A 23,598-nucleotide genomic window follows, 5' to 3' on the forward strand; every position below is an offset into this window, starting at 1 on the left:
AATATGATTTGAATAAAAATCTACCTTCTTACTAGCTCTTTTGTATTTGTTCCATGGTCATTATTTTTCCCCCATTTGGCCTGCAATTGACCTAATTGAGCATTTCTATGGCTTACTTTTATCTTCTTTACTGACTTATTCTGTATATTTAAAAATAATTTAGTCCACCTTAGGGTTTACAATATACAATATACACCTTTAATTAAACTATGTCTGCCTTTATTTATTTCTTTATTTTTAAAATTTTTAGGGCTGCCTCTGTGGCATATGTAGGTTCTCAGGCTAGGGGTCGAATCGGAGCTGCAGCTGCTGGGCTAGCCACAGCCACAGCAATGAGGGATCCAAGCTGCATCTGTGACCTACACCACAGCTCATGCTGGATCCTTAAGCCACTGAGCAAGGCCAGGGATCAAACCTGCACCCTCATGGATTCTAGTCAGATTTGTTTCCTCTGAGCCATGACAGGAACTCCTAAACTGTGTCTACCTTTAGGTAAGACTTTTTCACATATAGTATAAGAGCTTTTCAACATTGTGTTCCCATTTCCTCCCTCTCATCCTTTGTACCATTTTTTGTCATATGTGTCACTTTTACTTATGCTATAAACACAGAATATATGGCTGCTCCTGTTGTCTTAGATAAACATTTATGCTTTGGAGTAGTTAATGCAGGACATATTAATTTTATTTCTATCTTCATTTATTCCTTTTCAGTGTTCTTTATTTCTTTATGTAGGTCCAGTTTTCTATCTAGTGGCATATTTCTTCTTCCTGAACAAATCCCTTTATCCTTCTTTGCAGCACAGGTCTGTTGGCAGTGAATTCTCTCACTTTTTTTTTTTTTAGAAATTCTTCATTTATCTTATTTATAAAAATATATTTATTTAGATATAATTCACATGCCATAAACGTCACAATTTTAAAGGGTATATCAGTGGTTTTTAATAGCAAAATTTTGCAATCATAATAATTATCTAGTTTAAGAAAATTTTCATCACACTGAGTAGAAACACTGTACCCATTATTAGTCACTCCTTTTTAGCAGCACTCCCCATTTTTCCTTCCCTCTATCCCTGGGAAACTACTAACCTACTTTCTGTCTCTGTGAATTAGCCTATTCTGAATACTTCATACGGCCTTTTGTGTTGGCTTCTTTTGCTTAGAATAATGCTTTCAAGGTCCATCCATGTTATAGTGCTTAAGAATGATGGAGAGATTAATTGCTAACCTATTATTGACACTGTTATTTTGAGGCCAAACCTATTTTATAGTCCCAGTAGTATCAATTGTGGATTTGCTTCTTGGGAGTTAATATGCTTAGAGTCTAGTTCTCAACACTGTTGACTTTCTCCTCAAACCATTAAAATATGTTTATTCATGCTCATTCTACATAATGTGTTGGTTATGGAGTAAAGTTAGCTCATGGAAGGAAGGGAAAAAAATTGAATGGGAAAAACATTTATTGAACACTTTATTGAAATGAAAAAAAGCCCACTTACCGAAGAACTTTTATTTTTTAGGACTTAAATATATATGATGATATTTAATGTCATAAAAACTCTATGAGATAGGAACCAAGTATATCTCCATCTGTATAAAACCATGCCCATTATTCACACATTTGAAAGTTTCAAACCTAGGATTTTTAGAATACATAAAATATTCACTCTAATAGATTTTAATAGGATTTTTAAAAAAACAGTGATATTATTTTGTTTGTTTTTGTCTTTATCCGATAGAAAATATTTTTTAATTTATTTTTAATTTATTTTTTTGCTTTTTAGGACTACACCCGCAGCCTATGGAGATTTCCAGGCTATGGGTCGAATCTGAGCTGCATCTGTGACTACACCACAGCTCACAGCAATGCCAGGTCCTTAGTCCACTGAGAAAGGCCAGGGATTGAACCCGTGTCCTCATGGATGCTAGTCGGTTTTGTTAACCACTGAGCCATGATGGAAACTCCCAATGATATTATTAATGACATAAAATTACTGAAGATATTATATTTCTCAACAGGTTTATAGTACCTAATTATGTATCACAGTTATAGAATAATTTATGTGTATTTGTTTTAAATAATCATGATAATTTTGCATATACCTAATCCCTGTGCTCTTGATAAAAAACGATAGTTAAAGAATCCTCTCATTCTTTGTCATCCAGGAAGAGATTTACAGTGAAGACCCACATTTCACACTAACTTAGATACTAAGATAAGACTTCTGGATGATCCCCCTTTTTTACTGAAGACAAGGATTGAAAGATCTTACAAATTCCCTGGCTTTTGCCTCATAAATGGTTAGCCGAACTGTTTGTATCCACTGAACAATGAGAACAAAATTCTTGTGACCCTGACCAAAATTTAAGCTTCTCTAGGCCCTTAACTTTGACCCATTCTTAACCTCAACTAGCACTGGAATGTGGAATAACTCCTTGAATTAGGGTACTCCAGAAGAGCAGAACCAATAGAATGTGTATGTCTGTGCATGTGTGTGTGTGCATTGTGCAATTATGGAGGCTGGCAAGTCTAAATTTTCAGGATGGACCAACACGTTGGAGATGCAGGAAAGAGCCAGTTCTACAGTTCAAGACCATAGGCCTTCTGTTGGCAGGATTTCCTATTTCTTGTAGGAGGTCAGTCTTTGTTCAAATTAGGCCTTCAGTTTAATAGATAAGGCCCACCCACATCATGGAAGACAATCTGCTTTACTCAGAGCCCACCAATTTAAATATCAATCTCATTTTAAAATACCCTCATAGAAACAGCCAGAATTGATACACAAAATTAACCACAGCCCATCTCCTTAAGGACCTCTCCTGAAAATTGACCACAAAGACATTCCCTGTTTAATTGTTAATCTTGATTCTTTCTAGCCTTATATTTTCCTCCCTGTAAAAGTTCTGCTTCTCCCTGATCTTTGAGAAGTTTGCAGATCTTATGGGAGCATTCTCTATTGCAATAGTCCCTTTCCCTTACCGCAATGATCTTTTTGAAGAAATCTCTCCTTACCTAAGTCTGCATGTTTCATTTGCTAATACGTAGCACAGAAAAAATTAGGAATTCCAAACTAATATCAAGATTATGATTCTGTTTTATTTTGGTGATCCCTGAATATGCCCGCAAAGTTGGTAGCTTCATTTATTGATTAAAGACAATTGCTTAAAAGTGGATGACTGAATAAAAGTCAAAAGTTCTAATGATTTTTTTGAGCTGGGTTACAAATAACGCCTGACTAGACTTATGTACACTAAAGTTCTTTTTGAAGTTCTGCTGATGGGAAATGAATATAAACTGGAATTAACCAATTTTAAGGCCCCTGCTGAGATTTATTCTTTGACAGTTGACAGAAATACTCAGAAATTAGCATTTTGGTAAAACCTTTATTTGTTTAAGATGCCTCGTAGCCAAAGAGACTGTCTATACAAAAGGATTAACCTATTGACAATGACTTTCTAAATCTAAACCCATTGAATAACAAGCACTGAATGTGTTTACCTTCCTAATGCACCACAATTCACTATGAAACTGGCTTTCTTGAAAAGGTCAAAATGTATGAAGAATTGAATTTCAATAGGAAGACATACAGAAATTTGAAGCTGAATGGAATTGGGTTTGTTGAATATAAATAGAAAGTAAATTATATGAATGTGGGTCATCTAAGTGGATAACACCCCTCTAAAAAAAAACTCCTTATTTTTTAGGCTCTTTTATTTCTCGGTAAGGCGCTATTCCATTGCTAAGCACCTTACTTATTCTCTTAAATAAAACACTTTATATTGTTCCAAGGACCTCAATAACTGCAGTGATATTCTTGCAAACCAAGTCTCAAAAATTCACTATGTGAAAAGCCCAATAGCCTCTTTATGTATTGAACAGTTCCAGGTATATTGGGTATCTTCTGATATTCACTAGAGAGAAGTTCTGCTTTTGAACAGGTAGACCAAGAAAGGAAGTGATTAATGAAATTGTAGAATTTGATTTTAGCTTTTTCCCGAGTAACTCCTTTTCTGACTTGACTTTTGTGGTTCTACTAAAATTGAATTTTAGGATAGGTAAATTGTACATATCCACAATATGACTATTATAGTGCATTCCAAACAGATTGTTATCAAGACTGGTGACCTAGGCTTATAGTGGCCACTTTAAAATTAGGAAAAGTAGGTGATTTTTAATTTCTATAACTAGCTTCTGATGAAGAAACACTTCCACTTTTTTTTAAAAAAAGGCATTTTAAGGACTGTAAACATGTCTCCTTCCTGTGACAGTAAAAGGCCTTGTGCTTCTCCAATGCAGTGGTAATCGATTTAGTGCTTATGTGATAAGATCCAAAGTTCTGTCTTTTGATAATAATTCTTCAAGAGTTTTACAGAAAAGAAACCAGACTTCCCCATCTTGGTAGACTCAATTGTGAGACTATATTGTGGGTTGCATTAGATACCTAGCTAATGCAATTATATATTCTTAAACCTATTGGTTGCCTCAGTGTAGCTAGGACATAGCTAAAATTCCATTAAAAATAGACACCAGGAGTTCCCGTCGTGGCGCAGTGGTTAACGAATCCGACTAGGAACCATGAGGTTGTGGGTTCGGTCCCTGCCCCTGCTCAGTGGGTTAACGATCCGGCGTTGCCGTGAGGTGTGGTGTAGGTTGCAGACGCGGCTCGGATCCCGCGTTGCTGTGGCTCTGGCGTAGGCCAGTGGCTACAGCTCCGATTCGACCCCTAGCCTGGGAACCTCCATATGCCGCGGGAGCGGCCCAAGAAATAGCAACAACAACAACAACAACAACAACAACAACAAAAAAAGACAAAAGACAAAAAAAAAAAAAAATAGACACCAATAGGGAGTTCCTGTCGTTGCTCAGTGGTTAGCGAATCCGACTAGGAACCATGGGGTTGCAGGTTCGATCCCTGGCCTTGTTCAGTGGGTTGAGGGTCCAGCATTGCCATGAGCTGTGGTGTAGGTCGGAGACTCGGCTCGGATCTTGTGTTGCTGCGGCTCTGGCGTAGGCCGGTGGCTACAGCTCGATTCGACCCCTAGCCTGTGAACCTCCATATGCCGAGGCAGCAACCCAAGAAATGGCAAAAAGACAAAAAAAAAAAAAAAAAAAAAAAAAAGGACATCAATAAAACTAAAGGCAGTGAGAGTTACATGTAACATTTACTAGTCAAGTTGTATATACTGGCCTTCACATACAAATATGCTTATTACTGAACCCCTATCACTAAGGCATTTATGTTAAATTATTTTGCACATAAAGAAATATGCCTACACTGAGTCCTCCCTTGAGAACAGTAACACATGGTTTTGAGTGAGCTGGCTTGTTTGAAGAGTGGAATCTAGTCCTGGAACAGCAATTATTATTATTATTAATGTGTAAGTAAGCTAGCTCACATGGGAAACAAATGCAGAATTTCAGTTTCTTTGGCACTGTGCTATAAAGAGTTGAGCCAAATGGTTCTGATTATGATGATTAGGGGACCAAAACATTATCCTCTGGTCTTCTATTTGTTTGGCTGTTAATATTTTTAAAGACAAATAATTTTTCCAGGTATACCTTAACAATACTTTATAGATACTATGAATTTTATTTTTTAAAATGTTGGTATGTGCCATTATTCATTTTTTATTAAGATATACTTGATTTCCAATATTATATTAGTTTCAGGTGTACAGCATAGTGATTCAAAAAATTTAAAATTTATTCTTCTTATAAAGTTATTATAAAATATTGACTATATTGCTTGTACTGTAAAATATATCCTTGTAGCTTATTTATTGTATATATGGTAGTCTGTACCTTTTAATCCCCTCCGCCTATCTTGCCCTACCCCTTCCCTCTCTCCACTAACTGCTAGCTTGTTTTCTATTTATGTGAGTCTGCTTTTGTTATATTCACTACTTTGTTTTATTTTTTAGACTCCACATGTGAGTGATACCACACAGTATTTGTCTTTCTCTATCCAACTTAATTCACAAAGCGTGATACCTCCAGGTTCATCCTTGTTGCAAATGGCAATTTTTTTATGGACAAGTCGTATTCTATTTTATATCTACATCTATCTGTCTGTTTTTCTAATCAATCACATCTTCTTTATCCATTTCACTGTTGATGGACAATTAGGTTTCTTCCATCCTGACTGTTGTAAATAATGCTGCTGTGAACATTGGGGTGTGTGCATCTTTTTGAATTAGTGTTTTTGTTTCCCTTGGATATATAGCCGGGGGGGGGGGAATCACTGGATAATACAGTAGTTCTATTTTTAGTTTTTGAGGAACCTCCATACTGTATTCCACAGTAGGTGCACCAATTTACATTCGAAGTAACAGTGTACAAGGATTCTCTTTTATCCATATCCTCACCAACATTTGTTATTTGTGGTCTTTTCGATGCTAGCCATTCTGACAGGTGTGAGGTGGTATCTCATTGTGGCTTCAGTCTGCCTTTCTCTGATGATTAGGGATGTTGTACATCTTTCTATATGTCTGTTGGCCATCTGGGTTAATTCTTAAGAAAAATGTCTATTCAGGTCTTCTGCCAGTGTTTTAATTGGGTTATTTATTTAAAAAATATTGAGCTGTATGAGCTATTTATATATTTTGGATATTAACCTCTTATCAGTCATACCATTTGTGAATATTTTCTCCCATTTAGTATGTTTTCTTTTTGTTTTGCTAATAGCTTTTTATTTGTTGTTGTGCAAAAGTTTTTAAGTTTAATTAGGTCCAATTTGTTTATTTTTGCTTTTGTTTCCTTTACCTTAGAAGAAAGATCCCAAAATATATTTGTATGATTTATGTCATGGAGTATTCCACCTATGTTTTCTTCCAGGAGTTTTATGGTTTCAGGTCTTGCATTTAGGTATTTAATCCATTTTGAGTTTATTTTTTTATATAATGAGAGAAAATGTTCTAATTTCATTATTTTACATGTACTTTGAATTTTCCCAGCACCGCTTATTGAAAAGACTGTCCTTTCTCCATTGTATATTCTTCCCTCCTTTGTCATGGATTAATTGACCATAAGTGCATGGGTTTATTTCTGAGCTCTTTATTCTGTGGCATTGATCTATTTGTTTTTTTCTTTTGTGCCAGAACCATACTATTTTGATTATTGTAGCTTTGTAGTATAGTATAAAGTCAGAGTATATGATACCTCCAGCTCTATTCTTTTTCAATATTGTTTTGGCTTTTTGGGGTCTCTTGTGTTTCCATACTAACTTTAAAATTATTTGTTGTACTTCTGTGAATAATGCCATTGTTATTTTTATAGGGATTGCATTGAATCTGTAGATTACCATGAGTATTATTGCCATTTTAGCAATATTAATTCTCTTAATCAATGAACATGATATATCTTTCCAAGCATGCATTTGTGCTATCTTCAGTTTCTTTCATCAGTATCCTGGTTTTCCAGGTATAGATGTTTTACCCCCTTAGGTAAGTTTAAGGTATTTTATTCTTTTTGACACTATAGTAATTGATATATTTTCCTTAATTTCTCTTTCTGATGGCTTGTTATTAGTGTATAAATGCAACAGATTTCTGTATATTACTTTTGTATTCTGCAGTTCAAAGATGAACTCTGGTAGTTTTTGGCTGGTGTCTTTAGTATTTTCTATGTATCTCCTAACAATGAACAATTTTACTTCTTTCTTTCAATTTGGATTCCTTTTATTTCTTTTTCATGTCTGATTTCTATGGCTAGGACTTCTAATACTATCTTAAATAAAGTGGTGAACATGGGTATCTTTGACCTGCCCTGATTTTAGGGGATGCTTTCATCTTTCACCATTGAGTATGATGTTAGCTGTGGGCTTATCATCTATGCTCTTTATTATGTTGATGTATTTTCCCTCTATGCCTACTTTCTACAGTTTTTTTTTTAAATAATAAATGGATGTTGAATTTTGTCAAAAGATGATGATATGGTTCTTATTTTTCAATTTGCTAATGTGGTTTATCACATTGATGGATTTTGAGATATTGAACAATTCTTGCATCCCTGGGATAAATCCCACTTGATCATGGTGTATGATCCTTCTAATGCATTGTTGGATTCAATTTGCTTATATTTTGTTGAGGATTTGCATCTAATCATCGGTGATATTGGCCTTTAATTTTCTTTTTCTGTGATATCTTTGTCTATTTTTGATATCAGGGTGATACTGGCCTCAGAGTGTGTTCAGAAGAGTTTCTTCCTCTGAAATTTTTGGTATAGTTTGAGAAGGATAGATGTTAACTCTTCTCTAAATGTTTGGTAGAATTCACCTGTGAAGCTATCTGGTCCCGAACTTTTGTTTATTGGGAGTTTTTTTTTTTAATTACTGATTCAACTTTATTACTGGTAATTGGTCTGTTTATATTTTCTGTTTCTTCCTGGATCAGTCTTGAGAGATTGTAACTGTCTGGGAATTTGTCCATTTTTTCCTAGGTTCTCCATTTTATTGGCATATAGCTGTGTGTAGTAATATCTTATTATCCTTTGTATTTCTTTGGTGTTGGTTATAACTTCTTTTTCATTTTAGATTTTCTTTGTTTGGGTCTTATCTTTCTTGATGAGTCAGAATAAATATGTCTAGATTTTGTTTATCTTTTCAGATAACAAGCCTTAGTTTCATTGATCTTTCTCTCTTTTTTTTTTTGAGTCTCTATTTCATTTACTTCTGACTTGATAATTTTGATTTCTTTCCTTCTACTAACTTTGGATTTTGCTTTTTCTTCTTTGTCTAGTTTCTTTAGATGTATGTTTAAGTTTTTGAGATTTTTCTTTTTTCTTGAGGTAATCTTGTATTGTTATAAATCTCTCTCTTAGAACTTCTTTTGCTATGTCCCATAGATTTTGGGTCATTATAATTTCATTTTCATTTGTCTCTATATATTTTTATTTCTTCGACCTCCAGGGAACCATTGGTTGTTAAGTAGCCTCCACATGTTTGTGATTTTTGCAGTTTTTTTCTTCTTATAGTTGATTTCTAGCCTCATAGAGTTGTGATTGGGAAAGATGCTTGATATGATTTCAGGCTTCTTAAACTTACAAGTGCTTGTTTTGTGGCCTAGCATTTGATCTATCCTGGAGAATGTTCCATGTGCAACTGGAAAGAATGTGTATTCTGCCACTTTGGGATGGAATGTTCTCAATATATCTATTAAGTTTGTCTGATCTAATGTGTTATTTAAAGGCAGTGTTTCCTTATTGATTTTTCTGTCTGTATGATCTGTCCATTGATATAAGTGTACTGTTCAAGTCCCCTACTATTATTGTATTACTGTCGGTTTCTCCTTTTATGTCTATTGATATCTGCTTTATGTATTTTGTTGCTCCTATGTTCGGTGTGTATATATTTACAATTTTTTAAGGAAAAAAGTCTTTATTTATTTTTATTAAAGTATGGTTGATTTACAATATTGTGCCAACTTCTGCTGTACAGCAAAGTGTCTCAGTCATACATATATGTATGTTCTTTATCTTTATCCCTTTAATCTTAAGGGGTTTTTTTATATTTACAATTGTTATATTTTTTTTCTTGGATTGGTCACTTGATAATAATGTAATATACTTCTTTGTCTCATGTAATAGTCTTTGTTTTAAAGTCTATTTTTTCTGATATAAGTTGCTATCCTGACTTTTTTTTTATTTACATTTGCATGGAATACCTTTTTCTATCCTCTCACTTTCAGTTTGTGTGTGTCTTAAGATCTGAAGTGAATCTCTTATAGGCAGCATGCATACAGATCCTGTTTTTGTATCTATTCAGCCACTGTGTGTCTTTTAATTGGAACATTTAGTCCATTTACATTTAAAATAATTACTGATATGTATGTAGTAATTGCCATATAGTTAATTGATTTTAGGTTATTTTTGTAACTCTTTTTTGTTCCTTTCCTCTTCTTTTATTCATTTTCCTTGTGATTTGATGACTGTCTTTAGTGTTTGGATTATCTATTGTGTGCATATCTATTATAGATATTTGTATTTGGCTTGCATTTACCATGAGGTTTATATATAGAAAATATTATTTTATGTTCCTGATCTCTTAATTTCAAGTACATTTTTAAAATCCTGCATTTTCATTCTCCTCCTCATGATTACTGACTTTGACATCATTTTACAACTAACAGTTTTGTGTATCCTTGAAATGCTTATTGTGGATATAGATTATTTTACTAATTTTGTCTTTTAACTTTACTACTAATTTTGTACATAGTCAAATTACCATGTTAACTGAATATTTCCCTACTGATGAGCTCTTTCCTTTTGTAATTTTGATAATTCTAGTTGTGGCCTATCCTTTTTCACTTAGAGAAGTTCCTTTAACTTTTCTAGTAAGGTTGGTTTGATGGTGCTGAACTCTTTTTAGCTTTTGCTTGTCTGTAAAACTTCTGATCTCTTCACCAAAACTGAATAATAGTCATGCAAGGTAAAGTATTTTTTGGTAGGTTTTTATCTTTCATCACTTTAAATATACCATTCTTCTCTGGCCTGCGGAGTTTCTGCTGAAAAGTCAGCTGATAGCTTCATGGGAGTTCCATGTATGTATTGCTTTGCATTTCCCTTGCTGCTTTTAATATTCTATCTTTACCTTTAATTTTTTCCATTTTAATTATAATGTATCTTGGTGTGGTCCTCTTTGGGTTGATGCTATTTGGGATTCTCCATCCTTCCTGGATTAAATGTCTATTTCCTTTCTCAAGGAAGTTTTCAGCTCTTATGTCTTCAAATATATTCTCTTCCCTTTTCTCTCTCTTCTTCTGGGACTCCTATACTGTGAATATTAGTTTGCCTGATGTTATCTAAATAAACTCTCCTTATTTTTAAAAATTCTTTTTTCTCTTCAACCTCAGTAATTTCTACTATTCTGTTTTTAGTGCACTGATCTGTGTTTTGTATCATTTAGTCTACTGTTGATTCCTTCTAGCTTATTTTTCATTTCAGTTATTACATTCTTCATTTCTGTTTTGTTGTTCTTTATATTTACTAACTCTGTTAAAAATTTCTAACTTCTCACTCCATTCATCCATTCTTCTCCTGCATTCTTTGAGCATCTTTATGATGACTACCTTGAACTCTTTCTAGGGTTACTATTGATGGATATGGCTGGTTCCTGACACAGCTGATCACAGGGTCCAGGTTGTCCCAAAGCTTATGTTGGCCTGCTGATGAGTGGGTCTGGGGCCCATTGGTCCCAGGACTGGAGCTGGCCTGCTAGTGAGTGGTTTGGTTCTGTAAGCAGTGGCGCTGCAGTTTTCTTGGGTGTGGTTTCCACCTGTTGGTGGTTGACGTTGGTGCTTAGGCTAGAGTAGTCTCGCTGGTGGGCAGCACAAAGGTCCTGAAGTTCTTGGGCCTGGATCTGGCCTACAGGTGAATTGGTTAGGTTTGCAGGCTGCAGGGCTGCACTTTTCCTGTGGCTGATATCTGCCCACTTGTGGGTGAGGCTGATCCCAAGACTACAGCAAGCTAGTTGGTGGTAATGTCTTGAGATTCTGGTGCTGGTGCCCCCCCAGCTTCAGAGCTGGGTTGAACTAGGCCCTTGGTCTCTGGCTTCAAGGCCCTGGTGGTCATGAATCTAGCACCTACACACTCCTCTGTGGGTTCTGTTCTTGGTCCTTCTGGTGGGCAGGGCCCTGTGCAGAGGTGTCTATGGGTGTAGGGGGTCTTAAGGAAGCTTGTCTGATGGCAGCAGGGTCTGTGCCCTGCCCTGCTAGTTTCTTGGCCTGAAACATCCCAGTACTGGTGCCCAATACTGGTGGACATGGACAGCGCTGGGTCCTGAGACTAATCAGATAGAGGGAGGGTTCCAAAACGGTCCTTCATAGTGCCAGAGTACACATGGCTGAACAAGCTCCCAGAAGTGGCTACTGCCAGTGTCTATGTCCGAGGGTGAGCTGTAGTTGCTTTTAGCCTCTATAGGAGGCATTCCAAGATCAGCAGGTCAGTCTGACTCAGGTTCCTTTTAAATTACTGCTTCTGCTCTGGGTCCTGGAGGATGTGAGATTTTGTGTTCAATCTAAGAGCAGAGTCTCTGTTTCCCACAGCCCTTTGGGTGTCCTGAAATTAAGCCCTGCTGGCCTTCAAAGCTAAATGTTTTATGGGCATGTCTTCCTGGCACAGGACCCTCATGCCGAGGATCCTGATGTGGGTTTGAAACCTCTTCTTCCTTGAGGAGAACCTCAGCAGTTTTAATTATTCTTCTATTTGTGGTCACCCATATGGGTGTATGGGTCTTGACTGTATTGTGACTCTACCCCTCTTACCCATCTCATTGTGGATTATTCTTCATATCTTTAGTTGTGGAAGATCTTTTCTGGTAGGTTGTGGTCTTTTTCATTGATAGACATTCTGTAAATCCTTGTAATTTTAACGTGCTCTTGAGAGGAGGTAAGCTCAGGGTCTTTCTACTCCACCATCATTGCTGAGTGTTCTATGCATTTTAATATTTTAAGTGACATGACATTAAACCTTTTAAAAATTACAAAATTTTAATAAAATTATTTAAAATATATAAAATTTAATGAGGATTTCAAATAACTGCTTTTCTAATTGAGGTTCTTACACTTTATACAATTAGAAAGCCTTCAAATTACCAATTTTATTTCAATTATAAACCTTATTTGAAATATGCAATACTGTACCTATGAACACACACACACAAGTACACTCACACACATTCACAGTAAACCCGCATTATTTTAGACTTTCTACCTGGAACATTGGCAGGTGGAGAATTGAGTAGTAGAATTTTTCTTCAGGTGATCTGATGTATCCAAACACAGCCAAATGTTCTGTCTGTATTGTGACCTACTGTACCTAAGGGTGTAATGAATATGAAATGATGCACTGCCCAATTTTGTCCTTCTGAGGCTCATATTCTAAAGAAGAATATGTAGTAGCTCTTGCTATATTGTTGAAGTCAGTGGCAGTTTTGCTGACAAATCATCAGACAACACCAGAAGCTTATAAGTTTCTGCCAGTATATAAAACATATATAAAATGCACTATGTAAAACTTTTGCAAAATTAACAGTACTTTTTATTTTAGCCATGAAGAAATATACTTTCATTAAATAAAAACTGGCAAATTACTCTTAACATATTCATGATTATCTAAAAATTATTTTATGTATTCATATATCTATATAGATATAATATAGGAATTTTTATATGAGATTATGAGTAACATGGAGCCCAGTTCTATTTTTATTTCTAGCATCCACATTTTCTGTTAATTTAAATGTTTTCTTGTTATGAAATGCTGATCAGTCTATATCATTGGCCTGGTTCATATTAGCTATAAATGCACAATATAAGTGCAAAAACAATATGAAAAAGAACACTAATGCATGCTTTAGGAAAATTTTAGATTATTTTAAAAATACTGCAATATTATAGGTAGAATCATGAGACCTTTTAAAACAACAGGACCCATTGGGTCAGTCCAGATGGTAGATGTTTCAAAGCAGAATGCTATATTTACTGCCTAGTATTTATAAGAACTACCTTAGCCATCATCCTCACCAACGTGTTTATCTGAGAGTAAGAGGTTGATGTTACTCTTCAAACTTGAAGGAAAAGGACTGAATCAGGTAGTTCCTTTAAGGTTAAATAGGTTAAATTTTAAGACATATTCATCTTAAAATGAGAGTATCATTATAGTTAGTGAGCAGTATAAATTATAAAATTTAAGATTACATTAAAAATATTTGCTAAATGACTTGTGGCTGTGGTTCTGAATTTGTTCACTTTTGGGAGAAGCAGTTGTTTTAAAATAAATTCTATAAATTATTTCTTGGAGGTAAATTTTCTCTTTGTGATAACAAAATGATATAAAATCATCAAATTGAAAATTGTTCACATGTCAGCTGGTAACCTAGAGGTGCCATGGTGTAGCATACAACAAATGTAGAAAATTATTAAGAATTAAATTATCCTCTTATCATTAAACATACTTTGTGATTCAGAGTATACACTGAATATTCTAACATGGGACCTAAAGTTAAGGAGCCAACTCATTTCCAATTTTTCTGCAACTCAATAGTATGAGAAGAACACTGGGAGGTAAGGGACTTTGATTCTATTCTTGTCTTATTCTAATAGTGTGGTCTTCCTGTGGGGTTTGAACAAAATTCCTTTGGTCTCTATCCTAAGAGTGATTTAGGGGCTCTGCTAAGTATGTTTCCATGTTAAACCCATTAGACCTGAAGAGAGAGTTCTTTTGGTTAAGATGTCACATATCTCTGGCACTTCAAGTTTTATTAGAGAAACACTCAAAAATAAAGTATGGCCTTTTCTACATTTTTCTGAGATTATTCCTGTGAAAAGCATCCTAACTACCTTAGATTGGGCCCTGCCTGAGGTTAAAATAGAGAAAGATAATTTTCTTTCCACTTTATATAGTTTCATTCTGACATATCTGTCAAGCTGTTTGCATTCAATAGCCAGAGGTTCAATTTTAGGACATGGACATGTCTTTTATCACAATGAATTAAGCAGAAAGTACCCATTTTAAATTTTGCATGGCTTATCATAGCAAGAAATATGAAGGATGAATTAGGGTTTATTTTTCCGTATATTCAACAGCTATCTTAATATACCCAGAAAGAACCAATACCCAAAGCACGATTAACATTTGTACTCAAGAAAGAAAATATATTTGACTTAATAAGATCGACATTTTTTTTTCCTCCCTTAGTAGGAAAAATATTTTCTTTCTTCTCTGCAACACTACCTTAATACCTCAACACGCCGCATTCCTAATTCTGATGTTCTGTTTTCATGCTATTTATAGAGTAAGTCAACCAGGTTTTAGAAAGACTTAATTGAAAATATGAGGTATTACAATAGAAAATTTAATGTAATCTCTTGGAAAGTTTGCAATCCAATGAGGAAGGCACAGAACACACAGCCACAAAGAAACACACACACACAAGCATACATGAGTGTGCATGCACACACACACACGCACAAAACCACAAATGACAAAGACTCAAAAATACATCTAGGAATATTGGCTGCAGAGATGCAGACATGGGTTGTATATGAAACTAAGTTAAGTTTAAAGTATTCCCAGAAAATACCACAGTTAATCAGCTGATAAAATCTCTGCTAACAAATACTATTACTAAGAAATGACACTTACTAGCTTATGCAAGACCTATCATATATTTATAATAGGTATTGGATTGTGAAAATACTAAGCCTTTGCTAAGAAATGCAAATGGTGAAATTCTAACATACTTGTGAAATTAAAAGAGATTATCACTCACTAAAAGTCATTGCTAACTGTAATAAAAGGAGATGTTCAAACCTTAAATGATTTTAAGCTGACAGAAGATGTGAGAAGGGCCCTAATTAATGGATTTGATAATAAGTCTTTCCTACTTGGATCCTTGCCCACCCTGTCTTACACTTAAATTATGAGAGGTTATTGTTGTCATTGGGATGACTATAAGGCTTCATGAAGAGATTCACTGTAATGAATGTTTTAAAACAAAGAAGAAACATAGGAGACTGGTATGAAAAAAGAGATATTATTCTAGGTTAGTAAAAATGCTTTAGATGGGGAGTTCATTTGTAATATACCAAAGGAGAAAGGTGGTTTTATTTTGAGAAGAGAATAAAAGCAAATGGATGCTAAAACAGGATAATATTTATCATATGCCTTTTAAATAATTTCCTTTATTTTAACTGCATAAGCAATACATACTCCATTTAATAATTAAAACCACACAGCCATATATAAAGAAAATATTTATGATTTCCTCTCACCCCAAGAATCCCAAAGTAACCAATGATAATGTTTTCTTGTATAACCTGTACATTCTATCCTGTAATTGCATATCTATATCCATACATTTTCTTAGTTTGTTTTTTAATACAAACCATTAATATTTTTTTGAATTCTTACATTTCACTAAAGACATCTAGGATATAATTTTGGATAAATTCTTATGTATATACCCAAATCTATAGATTGGATTACTGTGCTTTTTAATATTGTATTCCCATGGAAGTATCTCTTTGGGACTATTTGTGGGGGGAGTAGTAGAAATTAATAGAACCTGGCTGAGATTACTTTGATATTTGAAAAATAGTTGATGGCTTTTTGACAAATACATCTGATGGTAACAGATGCTTAAGATGATTTTTGGTCTGTCACTGGCACTTTTGGTGTGGTGGTAATGTAGAAATATTCATATTCTATGCTATTTTCTCAAGTAATTCACTGCAAGATAGAGGTAGCTATTTTTTATTTGAAACTAAAATCCTAAAGATATTATTTTAAGAATATGAAGAGTTTCAGTGATGCAAAAATGGAATTATTTGAATGGATCGTCAGTGTGGAATCTTTTTATCTTTTTTTTTTGAAAGAGGGAAGTACTGAATAATACGATTTACTGAAAGAGCATCTGAGATTGAACATGAAACTCAAATTGCTGAGAGCTTGTGAGTTCATGAATTACAGGAATATAATTTGGAAAACAGAAGGGAAAGCTTTGGAAAATGGCTAAAACAATGTGAATGCTATGTAATACATGATTGGTCTCATATTATTCTAAAAACTCCCTCTAAATGGAACACTCTTTAGAAATGAAAACCAAGACAAAAAATGAAATTGACCACACGATTATAAATGATATGACATTCTTATCTATGACTTTCAAATGAATAGCAACTGATTATACCTATGGATTTCACTTTTAAGAATAGTAATATCATTTTGTAATATTTGGTGAACTTGTATTCCAGACATATATGATTAAAAATGAAACTTGAATACTAAAAAAATGATGAAAACCACCAACTCGCTTTACAAATATAATAGAAAACAAAGAAGTTTGCTAAAAGCAAAAGTGATTAAAAAGTACTTGATATATCATAAATTTTTCATTTGTTCTAGTGAATTAATTTTTTCTAATTTAGTATTGACAAACCACTTAGAAAACCCATCATGAGAATCATGTCACATGATAAAGATGTCACAAAAATAAAACCACTAGAATTTTTTCATAATTTCTCAAAATTCATGGGAATAGGAAAAACATAACCTCTACAATAAACAGGAAAAATTTATAAAAACTATTGATAATTCTAAAGAGATCAGGGACAATTCTGATTATTTTAATATCACATAATTTATGCATTTACTTAACCAACCAAGTAATGAATCAAGGTTGGCTGCTAAGAAAGATTTTTTTAAAACGCATTTCCGTTGATTTCAGGAAGTTACAAATTAGTGGGTAAAAAAATAAGTTGCATAAAAAAACACAGTAAGTATGGAATACACTGTGGAATGCAAGCACCATCAAGACAAAGGTAAAAATAAAATCCCCAGAGAAGGAAAATATTACTTCGAGTTTGTTGAAGGCTTGGCTCCTTGAGAAGCAAACTCTGAGACAAAGAATAGCATCCTGGAATTTTATTAGAGAATTCTTCCAAAATTAACACCTTTGGGGTGAAAGTAAGAAAACACGATTGGGTAAAGATAACAGATGTTAACAAGACTTCTTGTGATGATCATTTTGTAACATGTAGAAATATCAAACCATTATGTTGTACACCTGAAACTAATGTAATGCTATATGCCAATCATACCCCAGTAAAAAGGGAGAATTTACTCTGTAAAAGTTGTCTTCAGAACAAAAGTCTTAGCCATCCTCATATTATTGTGTGAAACTAGGATGGCCCTTTGTAATTGTTCTGAGTTTAGATGAAGGGGATGGACGTTTATATCCCCCTATCTACAGGTCATTGGATGCAGGGGCATGACCTTATGTGACCAGACTCTTCTCAATGAAAGTGGTTCCTGGGAGTTCCCATCGTGGCTCAGTGGAAATGAATCTGACTAGTATCTATGAGGATGCAGGTTTGATCCCTGGCCTCACTCAATGGGTTATGGATCCAGCAATGCTGTGAGCTGTGGTGTAGGTTGCAGACATGGCTTGCATCTGGCATTGCTGTGGCTGTGGTGTAGGCCAGTGGCTATAGCTCTGATTCGACCCCTGGCCGGGGAACCTCCATATGCTGCTGGCACCACCCTAAAAAAAAAAAAAAAAAAAAAAAAAAAAAGCAGTTTCTGGATAGGAATGTCAGCCAGCAGTACTTCCAACAATCAGGCAGAAGGTAGGGGGATGCTGGAGCATAGTATAATGTTCACTACATAGATGAAGAGGTCAAAGTATTAAAACTCTTAAGTACACTTGTTAATTATTAATGATCTTCTCCAATCTAATTATTTTTACCTGAAAAATAGATTAAATTACTTGTTTAAGGTCAGAGGGCTGGAGATAAAATTGAAGTTAGAGCTTACTTGATTGTTCTTTCCATCACTCATTGTAATACAACTAAAGCTTTCCCCATGCAAAAAGTCAAAACAAGCAAAAACAAACAAAAGAAAGCAAAACAAAAGCTAAAGTATTCAGCACATTGAAAAAGGGCAGGGTTTCTTTCTTTCTTTCTTTCCTTTATTTTTTTGTGTTTTTTTTTTGTCTTTTTTTTTGTCTTTTTGTTGTTGTTGTTGTTGTTGTTGTTGTTGTTGTTGTTGCTATTTCTTGGGCCGCTCCCGCAGCATATGGAGGTTCCCAGGCTAGGGGTCGAATCGGAGCTGTAGACACCGGCCTACGCCAGAGCCACAGCAACGCGGGATCCGAGCCGCGTCTGCAACCTACACCACAGCTCGCGGCAACGCTGGATCCTGGATCGTTAACCCACTGAGCAAGGGCAGGGACCCAACCCCCAACCTCATGGTTCCTAGTCGGATTCGTTAACCACTGCGCCACGACGGGAACTCCCTATTTTTTTGTTTTTGTTTTTGTTTTTGTTTGTTTCTCTTTGGAGTTTGCTGAGTTTCTCGAATCTACTTGGATATGTCCCTGATTTGAGCTCCTTACTGGTCAGCTTGGGACACGAATTGTGGTTTATTTGTTAGTTTTGGTCTCAAAGTCTTTGGTGTTTTTAATAGGGTCTAATATATACATATGCAGCTCAGGGATGAGCCCAGGATTTGATAAGAATCTTTATGGAGTCACTTTCACATGTTTCTCCCTCTCTGTAAATTCTTGGAACCTTGTGCCTGTGAAGCCAGCTCTTTTGGGGCATACCAGCAAGCTCCTTCAAGTTTGGCTGCTTTTTTAGTGTTTTCTTTATCCTAGAGGAAACTGCCCTCTTGCTTTGCCCAGGTAATTTTTATCTTGCTCTGGTAGGCAGAGGGTAGATCAACAAGTCTGCTGTCCAAGTAGACATTCAGCTGGACAATTAGTCCCTACTTTCTGCTTCTTGTATGCAGTCTTAATGGGCCACCATTACTTGGCTTTAGGATCTGGTAAGGGAAATCTACCCTTCTCCCATGATAGGACTGAGAAAAGCCATTTAAATTTATGCCCTTCAAATGATGCAACTGACAAGGGCTTAATCTCTAGAATATATAAGCAACTTATACAACTCAACAGCAAAAAAAACCAATCAATCAATGGAAAAATGGGCAAAAGACCTGAATAGACATTTCTCCAAAGAAGATATACAGATGGCCAACAAACACATGAAAAAATGCTCAACATCGCTGATTATAAGAGAAATGCAAATCAAAACTACCATGAGATACCACCTCACACCAGTCAGAATGGCCATCATTAATAAATCCACAAATAACAAGTGCTGGAGGGGCTGTGGAGAAAAGGGAACCCTCCTGCACTGCTGGTGGGAATGTAAACTGGTACAGCCACTATGGAGAACAGTTTGGAGATACCTTAGAAATCTATACATAGAACTTCCATATGACCCTGCAATCCCACTCTTGGGCATCTATCCGGACAAAACTCTACTTAAAAGAAACACATGCACCCGCATGTTCATTGCAGCACTATTCACAATAGCCAGGACATGGAAACAATCCAAATGTCCATCGACAGATGATTGGATTCGGAAGAGGTGGTATATATACACAATGGAATACTACTCAGCCATAAAAAAGGATGACATAATGCCATTTGCAGCAACATGGATGGAACTAGAGAATCTCATCCTGAGTGAAATGAGGCAGAAAGACAAAGGCAAATACCATATGATATCACTTATAACTGGAATCTAATATCCAGCACAAATGAACATCTCCTCAGAAAAGAAAATCATGGACTTGGAGAAGAGACTTGTGGTTGCCTGATGGGAGGGGGAGGGAGTGGGAGGGATCGGGAGCTTGGGCTTATCAGACACAACCTAGAATAGATTTACAAGGAGATCCTGCTGAATAGCATTGAGAACTATGTCTAGACACTCATGTTGCAACAGAAGAAAGGGTGGGGGAAAAAATTGTAGTTGCAATGTATACATCTAAGGATAACCTGACCCCCTTGCTGTACAGTGGGAAAATAAAATAAAAAAAAAATAAATTTATTCCCGAGTTGAGGATTTAGGACTTTGCCTTATCCAGCCATTTAAAAATAAACCCAGAAAGAGGGGGTTGGGCTAGAGTGATAGTTGACAGTAGCAGTCAGTTTCACAAGTTTGACCCATCACCATTTTAAATAGGCATGTATGAATTTTTTAGAAATCATGTTGGGAATATTGGCTAACCCTTTTAGAAGATAATTTAGAATTTCTACATAAAAACCTATGTCAAACTATATTCAGTGTATTTTTTAAATGTAAATGTAAAAATCCATAAAATGTAAGAAGTAATTAGGGATGAATAGCCTTCCTAAAATATAAAGTATGAGTAACAAAGATTGATCATAACAACATACTGTAGATTTCTTGAGGAAAATACAAATGAAAAGGATGTAGTTAAAAATGTATAATTCAAGAGTTCCTATCATAGCTCAGTACTAAGGAACCGGACTATTATCCATGAGGATGTGGTTTTGATCCCTGGCCTCACTCAGTGGGTTAAGGATTTAGTGTTGTTATGAGCTGTGGTATAGGTCACAGACGTGGCTCAGATCTCACATTGGGGAGTATATCTTTCCATGTTTCCAGTTTCTTCTCTTCTTCACTCTCTTTTCATTATAATAGGTTAAATCTGCACATGTTCTCAGCAATATAATATAGGTATCTTTAAGAGACTCAATGCCTTCGTTTTAATATTTTCATAATAATGAACTGCATATATGTGTCAAATTTTGTACAGATTGGTAGGTCATTAGATTGCTTCTAATTTTCACTATTAAAATATATACTACAAGATCATCCTTCTCTCTAGGAAAAATTTTTAGAAGTAAAATTGCTGGCCTAAAGGAAACAAACATATTTAAGGCCTTTTGTTTTTCTTTTCTTTTTAAAAATTTATTTTTCTTTTTATTTTTTTAATTGTTATTTCCCCAATACAATTTTTTTTCTACTGTACAGCATGGTGACCCAGTTACACATACATGTACACATTCTATTTTCTGACTTTATCATGCTCCATCATAAGTCACTAGACAATAGTTCTCAGTGTTACACAGCAGGATCTCATTGCTCATCCATTCCAAAGGCAATAGTCAGCATCTATTAACCCCAAGCTCCCCATCCACCCCACTCCCTCCTCCTCCCCCTTGGCAACCACAAGTCTCTTCTCCAAGTCCATGAATTTCTTTTCTATGGAAAGGTTCACTTGTGCCGTATATTAGATTCCAGATATAAGTGATATCATATGGTACTTGTCTTTCTCTTTCTGACTTGCTTCATTCAGGATGAGAGTCTCTAGTTCCATCCATGGTGCTGCAAATGGCATTATTTTGTTCTATTTTATGGCTGAGTAGTACTCCATTGTGTATATATATCACATCTTCCTAATCCAATCATCTGTTGATGGACATTTGGGTTGTTTCCATGTCTTGGCTATTGTGGATAGTGTTGCAATGAACATGCAGGTGCAGTGTCTTTTTCAAGGAAAGTTTTGAAAAGAGTGGGATTGCTGGGTCATATGGTAGTTTTATGTATAGTTTTCTAAGGTATCTCCATACTGATCTCTGGAGTGGTCGTAACCAGCCTACATTCCCACCAACAGTGTACAAGGGTTCCTTTTTCTCCACATCTCCTCCAGCACTTGTTCTTTGTGGACTTTTGAGTGATGGCCATTCTGACTGGTGTGAGGTGGTATAACATGGTAGTTTTGATTTGCATTTCTCTAATTATCAGGGATGTTGTGCATTTTTTTCATGTGCTTGTTGACCATCTGTATCTCTTCCTTGGAGAAATGTCTATTCAGGTCTTTGGCCCCTTTTTCCATTGGGCTGTTGGCTTTTTTGCCGTCGAGTTGTATAAGTTGCTTGCATATTCTAGAGATAAAGCCCTTGTCAGTTGCATCATTTGAAACTATTTTCTCCCATTCTGTAAGTTGTCTTTTTGTTTTCTTTTTGGTTTCCTTTGCTGTGCAGAAGCTTATCTGTTTGATTAGGTCCCATTGGTTTATTTTTGCTTTTATTTCTGTTGCCTTGAGAGACTGACCTGAGAAAACATTTGAAACGTTGATGTCAGAGAATGTTTTGCCTATGTTCTCTTCCAGGATTTTGATGGTGTCTTGTCTTTTATTTAAGTGTTTAAGCCATTTTGAGGTTATTTTGGTGCATGGTGTGAGGGTGTGTTCTCATTTCACTGATTTGCATGCAGCTGTCCAGGTTTCCCAGCAATACTTCCTGAAAAGACTGTCTTTTTCCCATTTGAAGTTCTTGCCATCTTTGTCCAAGATTAATTGACCATAGGTGTCTGGGTTTATTTCTGTGTTCTTTATTCTATTCCATTGATCCGTCTGTCTGTTTTGGTACCAGTACCACACTGTCTTGATGACAGTAGTATTTGTATTATTGCCTGAGGTCTGGAAGAGTTATGCCTCCTGCTTGAATTTTGTTGCTCTGGATTGCTTTGGCAATTCTGGGTCTTTTGTGGTTCCATATAAATTTTTGGATTATTCTAGTTCTGTGAAATATGTCATGGGTAATTTGTGAGGGATTGCATTGAATCTGTAGACTGCTTTGGGTAGTATGGCCATTTTTACAATATTAATTTTTCCAACCCAGGAGCATGGAATAACTTTCCATTTCTTTATATCTTCTTTAATTTCCTTGATTAATGTTTTATAGTTCTCGGCATAGAGGTCCTTTGCCTCCTTGGTCAGGTGTATTCCCAGGTATTTGATTTTGGGGGGTATAATTTTTAAAGGTATTTTATTTTTGTATTCCTTTTCTAATATTTGATTGTCAGTATACAGAAATGCGACTGATTTCTGAATGTTCATCTGATATCCTGCTACTTTGCTGAATTTGTTAATCAGTTCAAGTAGTTTTGGGTTGAGTCCTTAGGGTTTTCTATATATAGTATCATATTCTCTGCATACAGTGACAGTTTTACCTCTTCTTTTCTTTTTTGTTGGTGTCTTTGGTTTTGGAATTAGGGTTATGGTGGTGTCATAGAATGTCTTTGGGAGTATTCCTTCTTCTTCAAGCTTTGAAAAAGTTTAAGAAGAATGGGTATAAGTTCCTCTTTGTATGTATGGTAGAATTCACCTGTGAAGCCATCTGGTCCTGGGCTTTTACTTGTAGGGAGTGTTTTTATTCAATTTCTTTCTAGTGATCAGTCTGTTCAGTTGGTCTATTTCTTCTTGATTCAGTTTTGGCAGGCTGTAAGT

The sequence above is a fragment of the Sus scrofa genome, chromosome X, assembly GCF_000003025.6.
Source record: "Sus scrofa isolate TJ Tabasco breed Duroc chromosome X, Sscrofa11.1, whole genome shotgun sequence".
Lineage (NCBI taxonomy): Eukaryota > Metazoa > Chordata > Mammalia > Artiodactyla > Suidae > Sus > Sus scrofa.